The sequence below is a fragment of the Aquila chrysaetos genome, chromosome 5 (assembly GCF_900496995.4).
Source record: "Aquila chrysaetos chrysaetos chromosome 5, bAquChr1.4, whole genome shotgun sequence".
Taxonomy (NCBI): Eukaryota; Metazoa; Chordata; class Aves; order Accipitriformes; family Accipitridae; genus Aquila; species Aquila chrysaetos.
The window spans coordinates 19,679,095-19,687,854 of NC_044008.1; positions in this window are offsets into that span (position 1 = coordinate 19,679,095).

The following is an 8,760-nucleotide window of genomic DNA, read 5'->3' on the forward strand; positions in this document are numbered from 1 at the left end:
TAAACTGAAAGATGGTAGGTTTAGATTGGATCTAAGGAAGAAATTCTTTACAAAGAGGGTGGTGAGGCACTGGCACAGGTTGCCCAGAGAAGTTGTAGATGCTCCCTCCCTGGTAGTGTTCAAGGTCAGGTTGAATGGGGCTTTGAGCAACCTGGTCTAGTGAAAGAAGTCCATGGCCATGGACATCTAGTTCAGCCTCTGGACACTGGCAGGGGAGGCATTAGGTGGGCAGACAAGATGATCTTTAAAGGTCCCTTCCAATCCAAACGATTCTATGACTCCATGATTCTAGGAGTATGGCCAATCCCACATAGGCAAGTAAGTCAGTTCAGATAGGGCAATCTCTGAATACTTCTGTTTTTCTGCATGGAACATAATGGGATTTAAAGGTGATGACTATGGATTTATATGTCAAACTATATCTCTCGTAAGGAAGATCCTTAGATCCTACCCTAGTTCACGAATAATAAAGGACTATGGTTCTCATCTCTAAAAATATACAAGAACAGTCTCACTCTGGATCTACTATCTGCCTCAGAATGAAGTTCCAACCTAATCTCTACATGGAGCTAGACCTCTAACATTCATAGGTTATATGAATCATGTAGTTTAATCATTAGTAAATTTACTTGAGTTATGAATTGTGACATTTCTTTTAAAAATCTAAGTAAACTGAAACTGTATTAAAGCAGTTTTCTCATTAATTTTTCACTCTTTTGACCCATAATAGACAAGATGATCAATACTTTTATTGGACAACTTCACCTCAGTAAAATGTATTTTTACTTTAATATTTTTGTGGTATGGAACCTACTCTGTGGTCTAGAAGCAACCATGATGAAAGGAAATTTTTCTTTCCTAAATAGACCTAATGTTGCAGCATGTTTGATCATGGTGTAGCCTAAAAGAGTTTTAATATGTTTTCATTTGGTATTGGGAATGCATCATATGAAGGCATCCTTTGTCTATACAGGATAAAAATAATTCCTTTTCTAAATAAATTATTTAACTTAGTTGGAAGTAATTTCTCCAAAATAATGCTAAATAAAAGGTGAAAAACTGTTTTAAATCTGATGTGTTTAATTTTCCTTTTTTAATGAGAAACTGACCCCTTGCACTCCCCTTCACCGTGGAATAATTACTATCTGCTATTACTAACACTTCCAGAAATAAATGATCTAGTCAGGATTAGAATTAACAAGCATGGTTGATCAAGCCATTACGAACATGCCTTCCTTAGAGTCAGTTTCAGCTGACGTTGTTCACTCATTCTCAATTAGGCACTATCTTAGAACGTTTACTTACTGAATATTTACTTGCTGATCAGTAATTGCTATAGCAGTTTCACAGGCTGTGGAGAAAACATTTAACTAGAACAGGGAAATGTAACTGTCACATTCAGTAGAGGCCCTAGTGATATATGTAATGGTAAGTTAATAAATTGATGACATTGTACTGAACTGGAATAATACAATTTAGCAATTTTTTCAAAGGAAAAGTAACACGATTTGTTAACTTCATGTTTTGATTTGAAAATGTAATAAATTGAAAATTAGTGCAAGTCATTATTTCTATTGTATTCAGTGACAATGTCTATCCTAAGTATAATCTAGCAGCTTAATATCTCAATTTCATAAATGCCCTCTTAAAAAATTTTCTTCCAAATGATACATTTATTTCAGATTGATCAATTAATGAAGATTTACTGTTTGGGTGAAAATGACAGCAGAATACGCTATTGAAAATTTGTATGGGAAAAAGAACAATAAGGAAATCTTTGGTTATGAGTTCACATGGTTTGTATCTTTATACCATGTTATTCATGTGTTCATCATAGTACTAAAAACCAAGGAGAGCATGAGGCTTAAGGACCAGAGCAGTTGAATCACAAAATCATGCCAAACCAGATGACAAAACTTCCTCAGTGATTTTTAAACCACTCGTAGCACTGTTCACATATACTCTAGTGATTAAAATGATAGTTTTTTACAACTCTGAAGGAGTACATGGGAAAGTAAATCTGAAATAGAAACTGAGTTCACAACCACGCTGTATTTTGGTCTGATATTATAATATCATGAAGCTTAAAGCACTATTGGTAGTTGCTATTATATTAGAAGTCTTCATCTGTTTCTTGTGACTCAGAAACAGTTTCCAGAACAATTTTTCTAACAAGGAGTGGAGCTATAAAACTTTAGATCATTCAAATATGCCTAAAATTTATCAAATATTATGTATATTTATCAAAGTAAAACAGTGTAATATCATGCATTCGCGCTATAGGTTGGTCAGTAGTGATGACGAACTTTGGTCTGCTTTTCCCAAATGTTAGAACATGATTATTCCCCTGTATAAATCCAAGGTACTTCTTCAAATTCTGAGGGTTTTTTTGCCCTTCAGACTCAAAAAGAACATAGAAAAAAAAGTATTAGAAAAAAAGTATTAGAAAAGAAGTATTAGAAAAGTTTCAGAGAATGGCAAGAAAGATATTCAAAAGTAGGAAAATGAACAGTTACATGATCCATAAGTAGGTTTCAAATACTTCAGTCTGAAAAAAAAGTGATCTAGAAGACATGACAGAGGGCTTTTATGACTGGTCTAGAGATGGTGAATATGGACCACTTTTTCCCTGCCTCTTCCTATGGAAGAACTATGGGACATCAGATGAAACTACAGGTAACACAAAAGGAGACTGTATCTTGAACTTAGGCCTTCCTTGAGCAGGAGGTTGAACTAAATTTTCAACTTTCATTTTTTCTATGATTCTATGAGATACTTACTCAAAAATATAAGCTATAGAACACATTCTCTCAGGATGCTCAGAACACTGAAAGCATACTTAGGTTTAAGGAAAGACTGGACGAGTCCAGTGAATAAATTTATTGAAGTTTTCTAAATTCTTAGAAACCACTTTGATTCAAGAAGCTGCAAATTACGGGACAGTACTTGGAAAATGTAGGGGGGTTTGGATGTTATTTTCTAGCCTAGACATTGCTTATGCATACTGTTGGGAAAAAAATATTCAGATTATATAGACCATTGAACTTTTCCACTGGTATAGGTATAGCATGTTTGCTCTTGTGTTATTTCATGTTACCTTATTTGGAGCTATTATTACATTGATTAGTGTTATTAAAGGTAATAAATTTGCAAGAATTTCTACGTAGTCTGAGTAGTTACTCTTTATAAGTTTCATTTTGCTTGACTTCACCTTCCTTTATTTTTCCCTCTTCTTTCTTCTCATTTTTCTTTTTTATATGTCAGCAGGTATTATTGTGAGGTATCACAGCAACCTCTGTCCACTTTTTTCTTTTCCCTTTAGGACTGAGTAAATTTTTTCAGCATTCATTAAGATTCTTTCACTGGAGATGCCTAAAACGCAAGTCATCTTATCTAAATTAGTTCCATAGCTTTTCTCCACAGACAATAGAAAGACTTAGATACATTTTCTGTATTATGTAAAAGAAAAAAACCTTTTCTTTTTCTTTTCTCTTTTTCTTTTTCTTTTTCTTTTCCTTTTTCTTTTTCTCTTTCTTTTTCTTTTTCTTTTTCTTTTCCTTTTTCTTTTCCTTTTTCCTTTTCCTTTTTTCTTTTTTCTTTTTTCTTTTTTTGTTTCTGTGCAAAGCTTTCTGGTTATTTCTTTGTCAACTGTTTGGTTAGACTAATGCAGCTCTCCTCCTCAGTTTCCATCTTGGCCTCTCACAGTCCTTTCATCAACGTGGGAACTAACCTTACATTGACGGTTAGACCTGTCTTTTCTTTGAATCTTGTTAGTGGCCTCCTGTTGCCTGCAATATAAAGTCTAAAAATCTATTTTGCAGAGTTTTTTAATATTCCAAACACTTACTGGAAATTAGACTATGAATAGAGACAATACTGTGTTGCAGTGGCTGCTCTACCGCATTTTTACCGAGTGGGAATCTTTGCATTTGCCGTGGCTGTTGTGCAGGGGTGGTGTACTTCTGGTTCCTGTCTATACTGCCCATACTGGTGTGTGGTGGTGATGGTCTCTCTCTGCTGCAGTGCAAGAAGGAAACAGCTGAGGAAGGTTTCACTGAGGCGACTTTTAGTAAAGCTCTGGTGGGGATGGAGGTCATAGCTCCCCAGCTTTAGTTAAGGACTTAGCCCATACTAAACTAGCCCCTGAAATCATCAGACTAGTGCATTAAAAAAAAGTTTAAAAAGTTAACAATCTCTTAGGTATGAGCAAGGCTCTGCATTTATTATGGAGAAGAACTCTGATAATGAGATAGAAAATTATTTGAAACCGACACATAACGAAGTGGATTGAATACATTTTTATCAGTATATCTTATGGCAAATTAATTAAGTGATAATATAGCAATAGAGTACTGTCTGTTACATATTAAGATTTGGCTTAAAATAATTATCACATTATAGGAACTACTTCTATTCCCACTGATGATTATGACAAAACTGCCATTAACTTACCAAGAACAAAAATTTGTCCAGGAGCAGTAAAAGTAGGAGCAGAAGAATATTTTTAAAGTTTAAAATGACATAACTTATAATAGAAATTAATATGCATTTAGGGAAAAGAACAGAACTAGTAAACTCCTGCATAGTTAGGAGTGTTTCATTTCAAGTTAAATTGAAGGCTTAGGTGATGATAATAAGACTTTCACATCTGCTTCACTAATTGGAACAGGACAAGCAGCCAGACTCCACAATGGGCTACAAAAAATGTCATGTTTGCTTCAAGAGGGGAATTGAAAGGCATCTGATACCTCTGTTTTGCCATGGTCTTTCAGGCTCATCCATTGCTAGCCTGAGAAAAGAAGAAAAATAAAACGGACAAATGTGACCAAGCTGGCACTGATATAGCATATTTTTCAGGCAATCAGCTTAACTGAAGTGCCTTCTTTTGGCAGATTAGCTAGACGGAACCAGTGATATCTGCTTGTGTGTCTTGGAAAGGGAAGATGAATGCCCCCCAAACATGCATCAGTTTGAATGCTGCTGTTTAGACCTTGCAGTACAAGCACTGTATTTCTAGGTAGTAGTTGTCAAGTGATGTCAAATTAATGTTTGGTTTGGGTTTTGGGTTTTTTTTTTATGTTCTTTGTGTCTGGCATGTAACTATGTAAATTGGATGCTAGTTGAGGGCTAGGTCATGATCGAATGCATACATTACAATATGACCAATTTGAAAATAATTTTTTTATGCTTTTATTCAACAATACTTCTCTCTATCTTAAAATTATGTTGTTTTTAAGCAATTCTTACTTATGTATACTGTAGAATTTACTGTGCATCACAGTATACTACGCTCTGTAAAAGAGATTGCTCTGGGCACCAGGGTGGTGGCCTACTGGGAGGGACAGGTTGTGCCCAGTGGGTACAGTTCTACAGAATGGGGTTGATAGACGGGGACTCACAGGTATCGGCATGTCTGCAGCGGGTCTGAGACTGGAAAACTCCCAAGAATAGCAGAGGGCTTGCCTTACTGAAGAACCAGAATATAGGCCTTTAGAACTGATAATAAAGAATATTTTGCCTCATGACCTAAGAACCAATAAAAGCTGCCAGATTGGAAAGGAATACTGGAGGAAAGATGCAGTGGGCAAAGAGGAGAGTGATTTTCAAGACTTTCTAATGAATAAATTTCACTCAGCACATCTGAGTGAAATTAATATTGAATTTAATAAACAGGAACGTGACTTAGATTCTGATGCAAATGGATGTTTAGAGATCAAGACCTGTTATATCTTCAGTTATGCCATAATAAGGCAACATAATAAAGAAAGCATTAGGCTTGAGGTGCCACTTCATAAATATTTAGGCCTGCTTAGAATATAGCACTTTTTTGAGTCTTTCTATAGAGAGACCTGCAACATCTTCCAGGGATTAGTCTGTGAGTAGTATCTAAGTTTTCAAGTCTGGCTTGTGCATAGTTTCATGGTGTGTAAGTGTATTGGGTTTGTGTGGCAAGGTTTTGGTAGCGGGGGGGGGTATAGGGGTGGCTTCTGTAAGAAGCTGCTGGAAGCTTCCCCTGTGTCCCATGGAGCCAATACCAGCCGGCTCTAAGACGGACCCGCTGCCAGCCAAGGCCGAGCCCATCAGCGATAGTGGTAACGCCTCTGTGATAACATATTTAAGAAGGACAAAAAGTTGCTGGGACAGACAGAAACGGCAGCCGGAGAGGGGAGTGAGAACATGTAAGAGAAAACAACCCTGAGGACCCCCAGGTCAGTGAAGAAGGAGGGGGAGGAGATGCTCCAGGCGCCGGAGCAGAGATTCCCCTGCAGCCCATGGGGAAGACCATGGTGAGGCAGGCTGTCCCCCTGCAGCCCAGGGAGGTCCACAGTGGAGCAGATCTCCACCTGCAGCCCAGGGAGGACCCCACGCCGGAGCAGGTGGGTGCCTGAAGGAGGCTGTGACCCCGTGGGAACCCTGCGCTGGAGCAGGCTCCTGGCAGGACCTGCGGATCTGTGGAGAGAGGAGCCGACGCTGGAGCAGGTTTTCTGTCAGGACTTGTGACCCTGTGGGAGACCCACGCTGGAGCAGTGTGCTCCTGAAGGACCACACACCGTGGAAGGGACCCATGCTGGAGCAGTTCGTGAAGAACTGCAGCCCGCGGGAAGGACTCACATTGGAGAAGTTCGTGGAGGACTGTCTCCCATGGGAGGGACCCCACACTGGAGCAGGGGAGTGAGTGATGAGTCCTCACCCTGAGGAAGAAGAAGCAGCAGAGACAAGGTGTGATGATGAACTGACCGTAAACCCCATTCCCTGCCCCCCTGTGCCGCTGTGGGGGTAGGTAGAGAATATGGGATAGAAGTTGTGCCCAGGAAGAAGGGAGGGGCGGAGGGAAGTTGTTCTGAAATTTGGTTTTATTTCTTATCACCCTACTCTGGTTGATTGGTAATAAATTGAGTTAATTTTCCCCAAGTTGAGTCTGGTTTGCCCGTGACAATAATTGGTGAGTGATCTCTCCTGTCCTTATCTTGATACATGAGCTCTTTGTTATATTTTTTCTCCCCTGTCCAGCTGAAGAGGGGGGGTGATAGAATGGCTTTGGTGGGCACCTGGCATCCAGCCAGGGTCAACCTACTACAGTAAGGCAGTATGGCACAAGACTCATTTTACTTATTTAGCCAGTAATAGTAGTTCATAATTTAAATAAAGAGCATCTTATGAGGGCTATTAGTCCTTCAGAATTTTACAGATACTTTTAATTTTTTTTCTTATGTCCTAAAAGAGTGCAATCTAATGTGGTTTTCTAACAGTGTACTTCAAAACCAGAAACTGATCATTATACAAATAATCAAAGATTTAGACTACGTTTACGGTTTTTTTACTGGGGTTATTTTTTTGAATATTAATAGTAATAGTATGATTCCATAATGAAAGCAAAGACATTTAACATTACATGAACTTTACAGGTACACTAGTGAAATGTACATTAATGGGGTTTCTGAGTTTAAGTAGAGGCTAACAAACAAGCTACATAGTCTGGTTTTCATACAGTAGGAATACATTAAATCATTTTGCACCTAGGTTATTCATAGTCAAACTCAAGTATAATTTGTATTATTTCAACTTTGTACCAGGCTTTGATTTAAATTAGTAACAAAGTCTGGGGGAAATGTGATGCATGTGGTTTATTAAAATTCAGAACATCTCTTAATAGTAGATATTGAAAATGACTGTGCCTAAAGCATGCAACATGAGTTAAATTATTATCAGATTTTGAAATGCAACTTTTTAATTTTTAGTTTCAGTTTTTGCCTCTGTTTTTTTTTTTTCCAGAGAAATGTTAAGTCCCATATAGATGTTCAGAAAATATTTTTATAACTGAAAGTATAAACACTGCATTTTTTTCAATTACTTTAGTTAGAAACAAAATATATAGTTATGATCATGCTTTCCTGGGACTTTTCATACTGATATAGGAAAACTTGAGTGACATTAAAGATATCAAGGTCCAGTTTACCTGTTCCTTTTCTTCAGTGTCAGTTAAAATTCTATGACTTTAACTTCTTCACTTCTGCACATTCTTTGGTGATTTTCCAGATTTATTTTCATGTCTATGTATTCATCTTTCTTACCCTGAAGATTGCTTCCATATATTAACTAAGCCTTTCAGATGAAAATTAGTCTGGTAGTATTAGTATACAAAAATCTACCTTACAACAATGTAAACCTGTACATTTTAATATTGATTAAAGGCTATATGCTTTACCTTGCTAATAAGGGTGCTATATTTTTCACTTCTTTACAGAAAAAGTTAACAACCAGAGTAATATGATTTAAAAATCTACAATAGACATCTTTTAATGCAAAGAGAAAGATTCATTCCTAACAGTAAGAAAAATATACAGGAAGTACTCCAGAGAATAGAAAGATAGAAATACGAACAACATTTTGGTGGTTGTACTAATTCAGAGCTATTGACTTTCAGATAAATGCTTTTTTTATCAGCTGCACCAGACACTGCATATATAAATCTAATTATTTCTTGTATTGAACTGTAAAGCAAGTACACATACAAAATTAACACAACAATGACGCTAAGAACTTGACTGAAACTACTGAAGACAGAGAATTTAATGGCAAAGCTGAAACCTATCCTTCACTCATCCTGTTGTGATAACTTTTTGATTAGACAAATCTGCTCATTGCTTTGGGACCTTAACTTTTGCCCTACCCAGAATTAGTAACATCATGTGTGCTACGTAGAACAATGATGACTTTGGTAATAATAGAGATTTGGACTGGCATCAGTGACCCAGATTG